The sequence below is a fragment of the Kogia breviceps genome, chromosome 4 (genome assembly GCF_026419965.1).
Source record: "Kogia breviceps isolate mKogBre1 chromosome 4, mKogBre1 haplotype 1, whole genome shotgun sequence".
In the NCBI taxonomy this organism is placed as follows: Eukaryota; Metazoa; Chordata; class Mammalia; order Artiodactyla; family Physeteridae; genus Kogia; species Kogia breviceps.
Genome location: NC_081313.1, coordinates 128957401 through 128975284, shown reverse-complemented (window position 1 = coordinate 128975284; position 17884 = coordinate 128957401). Strand labels below are relative to the sequence as shown.

General features: G+C 50.7%; 1 long non-coding RNA gene across 1 annotated transcript in view; it reads right to left on the bottom strand.

Annotated features, from left to right (window-relative positions):
* Positions 1 to 17585, bottom strand: part of LOC136794172 (uncharacterized) — a 46862-nt gene extending 29277 nt beyond the window's left edge. The window contains exons 1-2 of the long non-coding RNA XR_010840550.1: positions 17418 to 17585; positions 16199 to 16296 (exon numbers count right to left, since the gene is read on the bottom strand). This is a non-coding gene — a long non-coding RNA (uncharacterized lncRNA). The remainder of the gene's footprint in view (positions 1 to 16198; positions 16297 to 17417) is intronic.
* Between the last annotated feature and the right edge of the window lie 299 nt (positions 17586 to 17884).

The following is a 17884-nucleotide window of genomic DNA, read 5'->3' as shown; positions in this document are numbered from 1 at the left end:
ACACTGTGTCTGACTAAGGCCCTAGTGCCGCCAATATCTAGAGTCCTGATACTATCCTGAGTTAATATCTTGACCCAGGTCTTACCAAGGTCCTGAAACTGACCCAAAGTAAGCCTTGATGCTGTCCAAAAATGAGGCCCTGAGGCTCTCCCTAACAGAGGCCCTGATAATGTCTTTAATGAAGAACCTGACGCTGATCCCACAGAGGCCCTTCTGCTGCTCCTAAGTCATGCCCTGACAGTGTCCCTAACTCAGGCCCTAAAGATAAGCCTCACTTAGGCCCTTTGGCTGTACCTTCCTTATGCTCTGACGCTGTCTGTATAGGAAGCCCTGGCAGTGGTCCTGATTTAGGCCCTGACGCTGGTCCTAACTACGGCCCTGAGGCTCTCAATAACGAAGGTCTTCACGGTTCTCCTGGGTCATTTCGTGACGCTATCCCTGGCCCGCAACCTGACTCTGTCCCAAGCTATTATCCTGCATCTTATCCTAACTGAAACCCTAATAGTCTCCCTAACTAAGCCCTGACTAACCCTAAATAAGTCCTTCACACTCGCTCTCACTAAGGCCCGGAATCTGTCCCTAACATGGGACCTGTTGAAATCAATAACTAAAATCTGGACACTATCCTGAGATAATTTCCTGCCACATTTCTATGCACGTTCCTGACTCTGTCCCAAAGAAAGCCCTGTCAGTGTCCTTAAGTGAAGTCCTGAGGCTGTGCCTAACTCAGGCCCTGAAGCTTTTCCTAAATGAAGCCTTGATGTTCTTAGTAACTCAGGTTCTGTTCATATCTTTCACTGAGACCATAATGTTGACCCAACAAAGGCCCTGATGCTGCTCTTAAGTCATGCCCTGACAGTTTCTCCAGCTAAGATCCTGTTAATGTACACATTCAACGCAATCCTTACCAAAAGTCCAATGACATTTTCCATAGAAACAGGACGAACCATCTTAGGTTGTGTGTGGAACCACAAAGGACCCAGAAGAACCAAAGCGACCCTGAGGCAGGGGCACGTGTGGAGGCATCTCGCTCCCTGACTTCACACTTCATTATGAAGCTAGTCCCCCAAAATTGTGGCATTGGCAGAAAAACAGGCACACAGACCAGAGGAATAGAGCAGAGAGCCCAGGAATCAACCTACAGGTATGTGATCAGTTAATTCACAAGAAAAGAGCCAAGAACATACACCAGGGAAAGGACAGGCCCCTCAATAAACGGTGCTGGGAAAACCAGACACCACACGCCAAAGAACAACATTCAACTGTCTACACCCCACACAAAATGGGCCAAAAACCCAGTTTTCCACATCAAGCCCTTCCTCTCCTGGGTCCTCTGGAGACAGACACCCACAGCGGTCAGCCCTGCACAGGAACCTTCCCCCCACTTTTCCTCACCTTCTCCCTCAGCGGCATCACCTCCTAGCAGGTCCTGAGGAGATCAGGCTCATGTCGGCCTGAACTGGACCCCCCAGTGTCCCAGAGCTGAAGCCTCGGCGGGTCCTGAGGAAACCCGGTTTCCGTTAGTGTGGACTTGACCCCGGGTTGTACCGTAGCCCGGCCATCAGCGTGGACTCAGCCCCGCGTGTTCCTGAAGCCAAAGCCCCAGCAGGTCCCGAGGAGACAGGGCTCCTCCCAGCATGAACATGAACAGCGTGATCTGAACAGACATCCTGCCAAAAAAGTTACAGATAGTAAAAGTCATACAGAAAAAAGCTCAACATCATATACCATTAGGGAACTACAAATTAAAATCATGAGACACCATAGCACACCAATTGGGACTGCTAAGCTCCAAAAATATGACAATACCAATTGCTAGAGGGTGAGGAACAAAAGGAACTCTCCCTCATAGCTGGGGGGATGCCTGTGCAGCCACTTTGTAAGACAATTTGGCAGTTTTTTCCAAAGCTAAACAAGTCTCACGTTGGGATCCAACAATCATACTTCCAGTATTTAGGCAACTGCTTTGAAAATCTATGTCCAAATGCAAACAAGGATGCAATTATGCACAGCAGCACTTCCATAATGGCTAAAAACTTGAAATCAGGATATCCTTCAAAAGATGAATGCATAAGCAAATTGGGATACATCCATGTCAAGGCGAGTAGAATATGCCACCTCAAAATATGTCTCTCTGGCATAAGGGTTATTGGTCTGCTTTAAAAAGAATAGGGCTTCCCTGGTGGCTCAGTGAGTAAGAGTCCACCTGCCGATTCAGGGGACACAGGTTCGAGGCCCGGTCCGGGAAGATCCCACATGCCGCAGAGCAACTAAGCCTGTGCGCCACAACTACTGAGCCTGTGCTCTAGAGCCCGCGAGCCACAACTACTGAGCCCGTGTCCCACAACTACTGAAGCCTGCATGCCTAGAGCCTGTGCTCCGTGACAAGAAAAGCCACCACAATGAGAAGCCCCTGCTCGCCAACACCCAGAGAAAAGACTGCACGCAGCAACGAAGACCCAATGAAGCCAAAAATAAAACAATAAATTTATTTTTAAAAAAATCTCAGAAAACTGAGATTGCCGTTTTATGAAGGGCATTTACAATAGAGAAATCTCCATTTATAAGGGTATGTCCCTCTTTGCACCAAAAATAGAAGGATAATTAAATCTTAAGTAACTCTTTTCAATGGGGAAGTCCTGACTTAAATGTGCACACAGCCATACCCTTGTTTACTGTGCTTTGCATGATAACCTTCCATAACTGGCCTTCCCCCCTTCCCCAGCATCTTTTCTGTTTTTAGCTGAAGACGGTATTGAAGGGGATGGTTTGGGGAGTGACTCAGTTTTCCGTGGTATCCCCCCTCTATTCAGAAGGTATACATGTTATTAAACTTCTGCTTTTCTCCTGGTAATCTGTCTTTTATTACAGGGGCGGGGGGGGCCTCAACCAAGAACCTAGAAAACTAGAGGGAAAATTGTTTTTCCTCCCATACACATGGAGTGGAATACTACTCAGCAGAAAGGAATGCACCATCCACCTATGGAAAGACATGGATAAACCTTCAGTGTGTACTGCTAAGTGAAAAATCCAGCCTGAGCAGGCTGCACACAGTATGACCCCATTGATGACATCCCGGGAAAGGCAAAGCTACATAGATGATAAGCAGATCATGGGGTGGGGGGTTTGAAGTAGTCCATGTGATACTCTAGGATGGATACCTGTCACTATGCATTTGTCTAAGCCCATAGATGTGTGTAGCCCAAGGGGCCAATCATAATCTACTCAAATTTAGTTATTTAGGGTGTAGGATGTTGCACGATGGAATACGTCATGTGACAGAATCTAACTGTATTAGAAATATATGGAAACAACTCACTGTAGGGGATGGGGTAAAAGCTGCTGACTTAAGTTACCTTTGGAAATGAATGGAATCTGTAGGCTAAAGGCAAAATGGCCCGTATATATACAGTGGGCTTTGTTTTATGAAGTTCTTTCCAGGGTGTAGTAGCTAACAATTCTGAAACCTCTGCACATGTAATGTGGAAAGGAGCAATGCATAGATAAATGGCAGATGGTGGGAGCAAGGCTCCTTGCTGTGGGAGTGCGAAGTTACAGGTACGCAAGGGGAGAGCCTCTGCCCTCGTAATCCTGGATCTGGGCTTCCTGGGAGGATGCCGACTGGCCGGGGGGAACACACAGATCTTCACGCCGGGAAGACCCTGCAGACATAGGAACTTCGCACCCCATCTTTCCATCCACACCTGCTGGAAACACTCAGCACTCCGTAATCAGTCAATTGCAGCGTTTAAGACATTCTCACCCCTAAGCAGATAAAGGAGCGTGAGGGTCTTGCTTACCCCTAAGCTGTCCCAGAATCTAGGCCCTGGGTGGAGACAGTTTGGGGATTCCTGGGACACTGAATCCAGGCTCTGGGGGTGGAGCCAAGTTGGGGGCTCCTGGGCCTCTGAATCCAGGCCCTGCGGGTGGAGCCAGGTTGGGGGTTCCTGGGCCTCTGACCAGCAGGTGAGAGGAAGGAGGAAGACCAGTCCTGAGGACAGAGGTGCCCTGAAGTCTGTGAGCCCAGGAGCCCCGATGGGACTCATTCCCAGTGAGGACATGGGCGGGGCCTGCAGTGGTTCTGTGTTCCCCCTGGGCCCTTTGATGAAGCCACGGCAGCACTGGGCCCAGACGTCTCCTGGCGGCGTCTGAAACTCTGACACAGTGGTTTTACAAAGGAACAAGAGAATGGAGCTGAGCCCCTGACGGCCACTCCTTTCTGGCTCTGAGTTGCTACCAACAAGACCGCAGTCACCTGCATTAGTCTGCTGTGACCCATCTGCCCCCACTTTGCCTTTCCTCTCCCTCCCTGCCATGATTCCAGTGACATTTCCAGCCCGGACCCCTCTCCCAGGCCAGACGCCTCCGTCCAGTCACTGCACACCCATCTCACCTTGGGGGCTTAGCAGGGTTTCAGAGGACTGGGATCCTGCAGCTCCCCACACCCAGGAGCAGCCCCACCTTCCCAGGTTGCTGAGCCCAGGCACCAGGTGTAACCGAGCAGGACCCTGTGGGGCCTTCCCAGGACAGACCCCTCCCCCACACCCTCTGCTGTAGCTCCTCTCTGAAGTACCTGGATAACAGTGCCCGATGCATGCTTCCTCCACCACCAAGTGGAAGAAATTAACTACTTGATGATCAGGAACAGGTAACCCCGGAGCTCCTGGTGCTTAAGAATTTATAACGTTAACCGCCCGTTACCTCACCATCAATCAGAGAATTGTGCACCAGCTGATCACATACCCTGCGACCCCCCTCCTTCACTTGGCCTTGAAAATTGCTTTGCTGAAATCTTTCAGGGAGCTCGGGGTTTTAGAGCACAGGCCACCTGGCCTCCTTGTATCGGCACTGACAATTCAGGCTGCACCTTCCTCCACCACCCCCGGTGTCAGTAGACTGGCTCTGCTGCCCTCGGGCGAGCGGACCCACGTTCGGTTCGGTAACACTGGGGCCTCCCAGGCTCCCACTCGCCTTGTGCCCCAGTGACTGTCAGCTCCTCCTCCACAGTCTTGTTGCAGCAAAAACAGAAACGAAGTTTCCCTGCCCTGAGAACAAGGGGACAGCGAAAAGACTAGAGAAGAAACGTAACCTGGCCTGAAAGAGCTCATCACTCCTTGTTTCACTTTGTCATTCATTTGTAGTAACTAGATTTGTACTCTACAAAGCTAACCTCACTCCGACACTATGGAATTTACCTTCGGCACCCATCACCCCTCACTGTGTGTGTTACAGCCCCTGCTTCTCACTCCCTAACCTTATTATGTAACGCACTTAGATTCTATACGCTCCTCATAACAAATCACCCCCTAGTTTTTCATTTCAGAAACAAGGTCACTGGCCAATAAACCAGAGGCAAACGGACGCAATTACCAGTCTGCTGGACCCCAATTACCAGCGACCTGATGCCAGCGATGACTGTTTTGAAATAATGCAAAGGAAAGGAGGAATGCAAGACCTTCACTACTTTGATCCTTATCCTCTACCCTGGACTGTGGAAGCCCCACATATAAAATCTTCCCTGATTCTCAAAGAGGGGTGCCCAGTTCTTGAGGTGCTAGCCAGCTGTGTCTTCCCTGCTGCCTGGCAGAAAAATAAAGCCATCTGTCTCTTCCTCCAAAACCCCTGTCTCCGTATTTCTGTTCGGCCTCGGTGCACAGGGAAACCGATACTTTGACAACGGTCTGTGGCCAGTTCCCACACTAATTCCCCTCTACGCCCACAGCCCTGGCCCAAGCCCGATCTTGTGCCTGGTTCCTCCATCAGACCTGACAAACCTCCCTGCCCCACGGTGCGTCTCACATCCCACCCCAACGTGGTCTTTCTGAAGCATAAACGAAACTGTGACTCTCTCCCTCCTGTAATCCCCCAAAGTTTCCCCACTTTCGCTAGGGTATCTGCCAAGGCCCTGAGAGTCCCCGGCAGCCCCACTAGGCTGCTGACTCCTGGGTTCCCAGACACTGAGCACCTCAGCGGGCCAGGTGACACGGCAGGAAACCCCAGAACTGCTCACCTCCGGAGGGGGCTGGCACTGCCACTGCCTGATCAAAGAGAGCAGAGAAGGGTTCCCCAGCTGGGACACAAACTCTGCACGAGTGGCCTCTCCTTGAGCCATTAGCTCACCTCGTATGACTTGAGGGAAGGAAGGACCGAGGCACACTTGGTTCCTAAGGAGGATGCTATAGGCTCAGTCATGTCTCCCCAAATCCACATGCTGAATGCCTAACCCCCAGGACCCCAGGATGTGTCTGTATTTGGAGATGGGATTTTTAAAGAGATCATCAAAGTAAAAATGACGTCACTAGGGTGGATCCTAATCCAATAGGATTGATGTCCTACAAGAAGAGATTAGGACACAGATAGGCACAGGGGGAGACCATGTGAGGACCTGGGGAGAAGATGGCTGTCTAAGCACCAAGGAGAGAGGCCTCAGGAGAAGCCAGCGTGCAGACACCTTGATCTCCGACAGCATCCAGGACTGGGAGATAGGCCTGTTATTCAAGCTGCGCAGTCTGTGGTATTTGTTACGGTGGTCCCGAGCAGACTCACAGGGTAACTCAGGGCTCAGACTGGACAGACCCCGCTCTCCATCCCCTTGTACGTGAGTTACAGGAGCCCCAGGCACTGAGGAGGGGGTCCCTGAGGAGGCACAAGATAGAAGATGCTAGGCATTAACACGACTGCATTCATGTTAAACGTGCCTGAAGTCCATTCACCTGAGATGGTTTTGTCCTGCATGTACATCGGCACCTTTAGTCTGAACTGCAGACCTTTGGCTTCACCACCTCCACTGCGAGCATTAGCTTCACCTGCTGTGGACCATCTCCTATAGGATTTCCAGAACCACGGAGCATCGAAGCTTCACAGAACCCAGAATCTGTGCGCTAGTGTCTGGGCGACCCTCACAACAGAGCCGCACAGCTGCCCATCAGAACCCATTTCCCTTTTTCCTGTGCACAGCTACCCTGCACATCCCAGCCTTCCCACCCCTTACAGCTGGGGCACAGTGTCTCGTGTTACCAAGGGGAAGGGGTGGAGGTGGTGAGGGCCTTGGCCAACCTGCATCCTAGGATGGAGGGCACGATGTCCCTGTGGTCACCCCACCCCGCTGGTTGAAACACTCACCTGGAAGCAGGGAGGAGAAACAAAGTGGGGGCAGAGCCTGGGAACTGACACCCACCTGCCCTGGACTCTCACAGGAAGGGGACAGAGACATCTTGAGCTTCAGCCCAGTTTGGGGAGACACTATGTTCCAGCAACAAACTTGGCCTTAAACGCTAAGTTGCTTTACAAACCCCTCCCCAGCTGTCACAGAAAGTCAGGCTTCATCTCATCACACGTTTCTCAAACACCAGCTCACGCTGAGACCAACTCTCAGGTGATGGTGTTTCAGAGCAGCCCCTTTAAAAGATCCCTGGATTTCAGCTCTCCCCGCCCTGCCTTCAGTTTAAGCGAGAAGTTTCCTTGACAACCTTGACAAACCTGCTCAGTTTCCTTAACAACCAAGCTTCGCAATCTCCCAAACTCTTCTCCTTCAAACATTCCTATTCTAAGCTTGATGAGCCTAAAGTGACAGTGCTGTCATCACGTGCCACAGGGTGACTCCTCCAAGCCCGTAGTTACTGGTTACATGATGCTACTGATGATGACATCCCAGAAGAGCCAGCTTTGCAATATCACCATTTCTGGACTCGGCACTGGGTCCCTTTCCACGGACAGAGTGGAGTGGCTGTTTCCACGGGCCCCGTGGTGGAAGAGCTCACCGAATGCAGCCAGGACTTCATCCTTTCCAGGTGATTCCAGGGTCCTCATTCTCCCCAGACCCCCACCCACATGGCTGCTGGCTGCTATCTATACGGGACCTTGGTAATCTCCTAAAATTAGGGTTATTTTATACACAGGTAATGGGTTGAATGCTGGTCCCAAAATATGTTCCCCCAGAACACAGGAACCGGACCATATCTGGGAAAAGCGTCTTTGTATACGTAGTTAAGTGTCTCAAGGTGAGGCCATCTGGGGTTAGCGTGGCCCCCAATCCAATTGAGAGAGTCCTTATGAGACAAAAGAGGAGAAACACAAACATAGAGGAGAAGCCACGTGAAGGCAGAGACAGGAGGGCTGCAGCCGCAAGCCTGGGGATGCCTGGAGCCCCCCAAAGCTGGAAAAGGCAGGAAGAGCCCTATCCTGGAGCCTCTGGAGGGACGTCCATCCTGGAACACCTTGATCTCAGATGTCTGGTCTCCAGGACTGGGGGAGGATGAATTCCTGTTGTTTTAAACCACCCAGCTTGTGGTCATTTGTTACAGAAGCCACAGAACAGAGTCACACGGACCCTGCTCTGTGGGACCCTGGAAGTGCGGGTCTCATTAAAGACCAACAGAGGCTGGGTTACAGAACCCTTAGAGTCAGCACTGGGCCCCAGAAATTCTAAAGCAGTGGCTGGACACCAGAACGTTGAGGGGTCAGTCGGAAGCCAATCCCTAAGGGTGCCGGCTGCACACGGCCTCCCCAGGTTTTTATGCCTGCCTGTACAAGTTGGGGATAAGTATTTCCATCCTGATTCAGGACCTCTGATATCACCGTTCACGCTGCCAATTAAGAACCCACTAGTTACACAGAGGAAAACCCTATCAGGAAAACCCTTGCTCCAGTGGTAAACAATTCTGAAGTTGGTCAGAGGTGGGGAATCATCTCTCATGCAGCCAGCAGCCCCCCCGCAAGGAACGTCCTCATTGCAAAGCTGGGGGACCATGTCAAGGCGTCCCTGAGTAAACATGAGCTGACCCCCAGGCCAGCTGCTGCTGAACTGTTCCCACCCTTCCCAGCTAAAACACCTGAATGTGTGCAAGGACTTGAAAGCCTAGAGGAAGGGCCATGGAGCCACACCAGCACGGAGGCCAACTTGGGGCCTGCAGGCCAGCCAGCATGGTCCTGGCCCCGGGCGCTCTTCTGGAAGCTTTCCATCTCCCTGCCCAATGTACCCCTCCTGTCCCGGCTCCCACTGCTTTTCTCCGTCCTCACCTCTGCCCGGGGAGAAATTCCAGCGGCAGGTATGGGCGACACATCCTCTTCTTTAGCAGGTGGCAGCGCGGCAACTCCTGCAGAAAGTCCACCAGAGCCCCACTCGCACCGGGCCACGCACAGAGCCGTGGGCCCTACTCCCTCCCACCAGCCCAGCCCCGAGACTGCCGATGGGGCAGAGAATATGGCGTCAGGCACAGCTGCAGGGGCTCTTGCTGCCTGGAGCGGTGTTTATATTGACCTCAGCCCAGGCACACCTGGGGAGGACTGGCCGGCCGGGTCAGACTGCCCAGGTCAGCCATTCCTCACCCCTCAGGGGCTCACAGTTGCATAAAATGGACCTTGCTGCACCGGTCAGTTCCAAGGAACACGTGTAGGTCCTGAGGGTCAGGATAGACAAGGGGCTGCAGCCCTGGCTTGTTTTCTAATCATTTTATCTGGCCCATGAGTGGGAGACAACTTCAAGAAGACCCTCTCCTAATAAGAGGAACCCAGGAGTCAGGGAGAGGAGGGGTGGTGGGTGGAGACAGAGACCTGGTGCCCCGGCTGCAGTGGAAGTCCCTGGAAGACCAGGCGGAGGGAGGCCACACAGAGTGAAGCCCAGGGTCACAGACCTGTCGGAGCTGCTGTTTGTTAGTTCAAGTCCTGCTCTGAGGTGCTCTGTGTCAGCTCTGAGGGACAGGTGAGATGGGGGTGCTCTGCAATGAGGGCTATGCGCACGGTTCCTGTGTGCCCAGCCCTGCCGTGGTACCTGCACAAGGGTGTTCCGTATCCAAGGAGGGGCCTGACCACGAGAGCCCCGTGGGCTGCTGGGTAGCTGCACAGGTGAGCTCCATATCCTGGGAGGGGCCTGACCACGAGAGCCCCGTGGGCTGCTGGGTACCTGCCCAGGTGAGCTCCATACCCTGGGAGGGGCCTGACCACGAGAGCCCCGTGGGCTGCTGGGTACCTGCCCAGGTGAGCTGTATATCCTGCGAGGGGCCTGACCACGAGAGCCCCGTGGGCTACTGCGGAACTGGTAAAGATGTCGGGACAGTCAGTGAAGCCACTGAGGATATGCATCCAATAGTTCCTAATTCCTACACCCTGCTGGTCATTGTACCATCCCCCAGGACATAGTATTCTGTATGAGACTTACATGATGCTTTCTTCTGTATTCCATTAGTCCCAGAGGTCACAGAAATTTTGGCTTGTGACTGGCAGGACTCAGCATACAAGGAAGACAGTACTGCTGGGCCGTCCTCCCCTAAGGGTTCAAAACTTCCCGCACCACCTTTGGGGAAACTTAACTAAAACCTCAAAGATCTACCTCTGGAGAAGGGAACCCTCCTTCAATATGCAGATGACATTCTGATCCCCAGCCCTACTAAGGAGGCCTCTGAACTACCTAGCCAATAAAGGATAGAAGGTGTCCAAGACAAAGGCTCAAATATCACAGACTAAGGTGACCTGCCTGGGCTTCATTCTCACAGAAGGTCGGAGAAGCCCATCCCAGGAAAGGGAAGAAGTCATTTGCAGCCTTACCCCTTCTAAACCTAGAAGACAGCTTAAGGGTTCCTAGGGAGGTCGGGGTTTGCTGCATCTGGATCCCTAACTACAGTCTAATAGCTGGGCCTCTATATGAAACATTGAAAGGAAAAGATGATGATCCGTTCGAATAGAATCCAGAAGCGGTCTTTCAAGAATGGAAAGAGCAGTTAATTCAGACCCTTGCCCTGGACCTCCCTAATTTAGCTAAACCCTTTGACCTTTACATTCTGGGTAGAAAGTGAATCGCCCTTGGAGTATTAGTGCAAAAACTGGGACCTCTTGAAATGGAACAATGCAAGAATGCCCTCCAGGTAGGAGAAAGTACGGTCACCAAGGGCTTGGCCCGCCGCCCCATCCGGCCAAGATACTGGGGGTATCTAAAAACCTGGAATCCGCAGCCCGCAAGGCCAACTCCCTCCTAAGGGGAAAGGACCGCACGCGGTGATCCTAACCACCCACCATGCCCTGAAGTTGCAGGCGTCGCTCCGTGGGCACACTGACCTCGAGTGAGGAAGCCCTCCAACTCCAACCTCCAGAGGGACAACGGGGGGCAACGGGTCCCCATGATGACCCGTGTGACCATCACTTGACGTGGATCTTCTCTCAGAAAACAACAAGAGCGTGCCCCAAAAGAGCAGACTACTGCTTGCAGGACTTACTGCACCCAGAGCGGAGCTCATAAGCTTGGCGGGGGAACCTTAAATAACGCTGTCACCATAGAAACGCCTACAGACACCGCGGTGACGGCGGCGGCCGATGAGACCGGTTGCACTCCTGGATACTTGAAAAGGCCGTTGACTCAGTGGCCGTCATGGGTCTGGATCACCACCGGCCCTGGACTGTGTGGGAGTTGAGCAGGCAGGGTTCTGACACCTGGTGCTGTTTGTACGTTAATTCAGGGGCCTAATTGAAGAAAGCGCAGACTACTGGTCAGAGCATCTAGGCTGGCAGAAACCGTCTGCCTAAGGTGGCCGAACAAATGTGGGCGGGGTAAAACCGGCCCCCCAGCGTCTCTGCGCATCTCTTTCCTGCACCCTTAAAGGTCATTAGAATCTATAACACTTCAAATGCTGGGGCTCAGGCGGACGAGCAGTGAGGGAAGAGCCCTGGGGACAGTCAACCTCACCTGGAGGCTGCTGGGGAGAAGTTCTGCCCCTCCCCCCGGGTATGAGGCCTCCCGACTCAGCACGAAGCAGTTACAGAAGCGGGGTCTGCACCCTCAGCGCCCCAACAATGAGGAATGGGACAAAAGGCAGAGGAGGGGTTTGTCACCGGCAGAGCCCATGAAAAAATCCTGGGAGATAAAAATAGAATCCGGGCAATAAAGTAAAGTCTAACGTTTATTCCTTTGTGCTTTGTCTAATTTCACTTGCCCCTAGGTTTCCACATGCAGAGGTCCCACACCCGGCACTTCAGAACCTATTTCCTGGTGCAAAATGGCTGGGCCGACACCTCAGCTCGCGGGGCCCCATGCAGACTCCGCGACAGGGAGCCTGAGCTCCAGCCAACCCGGCCCTCGAGACTCCGCCCCTTCCGTCCCGCTGATGCTGCCGGGATCCCCACACAGCAGCCCCGCCCACAGCCCTCGGGGGAGCGCACGCTCTCACCTCTCCCCGTTCTCTGATCAGAATCTAAAGTTTCCTTTGCTTCTGAACCAAACTCAGTCTCGTTCTCTTGGCTCCAATGACACGGGGCAGGGGACCCTTGTTGGGGCCCACTCTGCAGGATCAGTGACAGAAATTGAGAACATTGTAACTTCAATGAACAGATGTGTGAGCCAAACTGTAATTAACCTAGAGCCGTGTATAAGGCTCGGGTAAAATAAGATGTTTCCAACACTTCCATTTGATATTTCCATCACTTTAGTATAGGCAAGTTCAGTGAAGGGGTTTGTCTTATTTGTCAGGTCAACATTAGAGAAATGAAGTGATTTCTTTCCAAGGATGTACATCGAATAATCTTGGCTGAAGCTTCAATATAGTTTTGAATGCTTTTCCATTGAAAATGATACCTCTCTTTCAGCTCCCCCATTTCTGAGAAGCATAAAATCTTATAATTTATTATTACCAAAGGGGAAAGGTGCAGGGAGGGATAAATGAACAGTTTGGGATTAACACATACACACTGCTATGTATAAAATAGATCATCAACACAGAACTACTGTACAGCACAGGGAACTACACTCAATATTTTGTAATAACCTAGAAGCGGAAATAATCTGAAAACGAATAGATATTTTTATTGACATCATCTATCAATGACAGATACAATGTACCCTAAGGGAGGCCGATGGTCAGCGCTTCTGACCCTGAAGACTTTAATCATCTTAAGTTCGGACTCTGCCTACTGCCCAAGGCCCTTAATGAACATACGTGTAGCCATAGCGTAAAATTCCCCAGTTTAGGGTTCAGGGAGACACTGATTTGGAAACATCCCTGGTGTTCTCTTACCATGCACGGGACCCTTCCTACAGCTAAAACATGACTCTGACACCCAGAAGGTGGTACACCATTTGATCGGGAAGAGTTTGGAAAAGGCATCTCATCTCCTCATCTCCAGGGAGTCGGGTTCACCCCTCCAGTGTCTTTCCTAACAATCTCCCCACTTGGGGATGTCAGCACCTTCAACCTCCTGTTGCGCACAGTTTGGAATCTGTCCAGAGGATGAAGCGGAAGGATGAGAAACAATGAGAGAAAAGTCCTAGGTGTTCGGACAGGCACATGTCACTCTCATTTCCAATCAGGAAGATGAAATGACCAAAGGCTAAGATTGCCCATGGAAAAAGAATACGGCTTGAGGAAATCCCACTGTTTTGTGGCCAGTTCCCAAAAACACAAGTTGAAAAATGGAACTCAGGATCACTAAAATTCACGAAACTGCAGAGTTGAAAATATCTATCATTGAAAAATGTCTTGAGGGAAGTCACCGAAAAGGAATTGTAAGCAAGGGAGAATGGCAGGAAAGGGATTTGAAGAGGTAAAAAGGACTCATCATGAAAGCACAAAAAAGGGGCTGAACATCGCCAACGGTGCAGTTAGCCAAAAAGGGCGTATGCTTTTTTCCTGAATATATTCAAGAAAAGGGCATACACCCTTTTTAGCCAACCAAACAGGTGGGCATTGCAAATCAATACTACAAAAAGTATCACACTTCGCATCAGTCAGAAGAGCCATCCTCATAAAGTGTAAACACCAGAAATGCAGGACAGGGCGAGGAGTGAAGGGAGCCCTGTGAGGCTGATAGTGGAAATGTAAATTGCCAACGGGCACACTGAAGAAGTGTACTGTGTTTACTAAAACATCTAAACAGATGAGCTACAGAGCATAGGGCACTTGCACTCATGGGCGAATATCTTGGGAAAAACAAAAATCGTCAGGATACAGGCACCCCAACGTTTACCGCCTCTCTGTTTAAAAGAGCCTCGACTTGGATAAAACCTAAATATACCTGGAAGGAAAAAATGGATAAAAGAGATGTGGTACGTATGTAGAGTGGAATATAACTCAGCCAGGAAATCAATGAAATAAGGCCAGTTGCATCAACTCAGGAGGAGTTACGTAAGATCATTCTAGGTAACATAAGTCAGAAAGAAAAAGACACATATCGTAAGATATAACTTAAAGGTAGAATCAACAATGGCTACACATGAAACAAATTACAAAACAGAAACATAGTCAAATATGTAGAAAACACACATAAGGCTGCTAAAGGGGAAAGGTGGGGAGGGGTGAGGCATTATCCAGGAGGTTGAAATTAGCAAAGATACCGTTCCAAATACCAAATTGATAATAGACGAGGCCTACACAGAACCTCAAAGAACTGCACTCAGCACACTCAAGTCACCAGAAAAAATTCTATACGACTGTTAAGAATCTGAAAAAGAATTTATTGATGTCTGTTTCAACGTGAATCAAGTGGATGTAGAACAGCAACAAACAGCGTTGAAAATCAGCTGTAACCAATATAACAATAGTAGAAAAAGACAGTGACAGACATAAAAACCCTTATAACTTTTGCTCAGGGGCTATGATGCAACATGGATTGAACACACCTAGACACACAGCAGGATGAGACATAAGGTTGGACACTCTTGGGACTGAGAGGATTGGTGAGGTTGAGTGAGCAAATGCAGACCCTTTAAAGTAATACTGTGTGCTACCCATTCCATGGGTCCCAACTCTCCAGGTGCAACGCAACCTTCCTACAGCTAAAAGATGCATGGGAAGCCCAGAGGATGATACACCGTGTGATCATGAAAGGTTTCGACAGCGCACCTCATTTTTCATCTCCTGGTGCTCGGGTTCACCATTCCAGCCGGTTTACTAACAATCTCCCCACTTGGAGAATCAGCACCTTTAACCTCCTGTTTCGAACAGTTTGCAATATGTGCCAAGGATGAACGGGAAAAGGGGGAACCAATGAGAGACTAGCTGGAGGTGTTTGGTCGGGCACATGTTACTCTCATTTCCCATCACGAAGAAGAATTCACCAAAGGCTCAGCCTGATGTCCCGAAACCAGGATAGGGCCTGAGGCGATGCTGTGGTTTTCTGGGCCAGCTCACAAAAAGGGCAGTTGAAACATGGAGCTCAGGGGCACTGCAACTCACAAACCTGCACAGTGATAAATGACAACTACCATCCAAAAATACATTGAGTTAAGGCAACGAAGAGGATTTGAAAGCAAGGCAGAATTGCAGGAAACAGATTTCAAGAGGTAGATTGGAGTTTCCTTGAAAGCACATGAAAAGCGGCAGAACTTGGACAATGATGCAGTTGGCCAAAAAGGGAGTATGTGTTCCTTCCTGAATATATTCAGGTAAAAAAGCATACACACGTTTTGGCCAACCAAGCAAGCTGGGAGAGCAAATCAGCACTACAAAGAAGTCTCACTTCCCCCCGGTCAAAACGGCCATCTGAAAAAAGTGTAAAAAACCACAAATGCAGGACAGGCCATGGAGAACAGGAAACCTTGTTATGCTGACGGGCGGGATGAAAATTGCCGCAGACACTCTACAAAAGTGTATGGTGTTTCCTAAAACATCTAAACAACAGAGCTACAGAGCATAGGGCACTTCCACTCATGGGCGTATATCTTGGGAAGACTAAAAATCAACAAGACACAGGCACCCCAAAGCTTAGGGCTGCTCTGTTTACAAGAACCTCGACTTCGGTACCCGTTCCATATCCCAGGAAAGAGAAAAATGGATACAGAAGTTGTGAAACTTATGTACAATGGAATATCACTCAGCCATGAAATCAATGTCATAAGGCTAGTAGCAGCATAATGAGTGGATTTAGGTACGATAATTCAAAGTGAAAAAGGTCACACAGAAAAAGAAATTTATCAAAACATATCACTTATAGAAGGAATGTAAACATGGCTACAAAGAACTGAATTAAAACAGAACAGAGTCACGCTTTTAGAAAACACACTTATGCCTGCTTCAGGGGAAAGGTGAGGGGGGGGTTTCATAAAACAAGAGTTTGAAATTAGCACAGATACCATTCCAAAAACCAAATGTGTAATAGACAAGACCTACTCCTTGCTCAACGAACTGGACTCAACAGCTCCTATTCATCGCAGAAGAAAAATTCCAGCCCTTGTTTCTCAGGAGCTCTGGGGTCTACCTGCGAGGTAAACTTAACTCACCTGGCACAAGGCGGCCATCCCGGGTTTCACATCAACATGATCTCAGGCACAAACCTCCTGGCTTTTCCATTGTGTCTTTAAGTTACTTGTTGAAACAACTGCACAAATATGACAAAGATATAAAATCAGGCATCTTCTGCCCCAGTGCCTGCTCATAAATGATTTTCTGCCACTTTAATGATAAAGATAGAACATTTCAACATTCTGCTGCCCTTATTATTTGTCATTTTTCTTGATATTTCTATTGAATACTCTTTCAATATTTTAACAATGGAACATTTATTTACCTTGTTCCAGACCCAGCCTGTAGTGGTAAAGGTTTTGTTGTTATATTTCTATTATGTTTCCTTTAAAAATCATTATGCTATTTAACTGGATTAAGTCAATTCTATAGGCATTTATCTTATGATATTGATGAAATTAATACATAGAGGGCAGTAGTACAAGTTGATTGTACTCCAGAGCCTCTATTAGCACAGTTAAGTAAGTATAACTATTATCTATATGTAAACCAAAGTACATGCCAAGTGAGACTCTCCGACGCTTCTTCACTGTCTGCCCCTCAAGCCTGTGAGAAATGGAATATTTCTTGCCACCTCAGTAAACAAAAGATGCCACAGTCATCCTCTCCAATGTGAGCGGGCAGGCCCTGAGGAACTCAGGATATGCAAATACAGGATGCAGGCCCCAGAGAGCTGAGGTGCATATCAAAGGAAGGAATTCGTGAGCCTGACTCCAGCATCTTCGCATAAGGAAAGCCCTGCATTGCTCACCTTGGGAGAGCAGGTTCTCCTTAGCTGACAATCACCTTTTCACGTCCCCCATCACCTGCGCCAGCCCCCCGCCCTGTCCCCTCCCGCCCCCCCGGTGCTTTAGCTCAGGGAGGAAGGGGCGCACAAGGCCTCGGCTGAACAAGAGGCCTGGGAGCATCGGGAGGAACTTTCGCCGCTTTCTCCGCCGTCGGGAGGAGGGTCGCTGACGCTGCGGCCGGACCCTGCGCCTCCCTCGCCCCGTGTCCCCTCAGGACGTTCAGCCTCCCTCTCCCCACGCCCCCCGGGCCCCGCGAGACAGGCCGAGGGCAGGGCCGAGAGGAGAGGCCGAAGTTCCCCGGGACCAGACCCCGAGGCCGCTCGTTCTGCACAGCAGCGGCGGGTGGCCGCGAAACCCTTCCCCTCAGAAGCTGCTTTTGCGCGGCCGCCCGGGCACCAGACCCACTTACCCGGCCCGCCGTCCCCACGACTGTCGCGGCTTCGGCCGCCGGGGCCCCTCCGCAGCCGGCAGCGTCAGTGAGGCCGCCCTCCCCTCGGGCTCCAGGGCAGCTCCGTGACGGCGGACGGAAGAGACCCCGAGCCGGGAACTCCAGCTCTGAGGAAACGCGGGCTCCGTTCTGGACGCAGTGGGTGGGGCCGTTCTGCCCCGAGGCCTCCTGGGAGGGGGCGGGGCGCCGGGGGAGGAGCCGCCAGGAGCTCAGGGCCCCGTCGGGGGTCCTGGAGGGGCGGCCCGGCCTGAGGGCCCCGCCCACTGTGGCCGCAGCACAGGCCTTTTCCCTGCAATCCTACACAAAAAGTCAGAAAGATACACACGGTCTACAGTGAATGTTCACAAACGGTGGTTGCTGCTGTGCTTACTATCCTATTAAACGTGGGAAATCCATAACACACTTGAAGTTAGAAGTTAACTATGAAT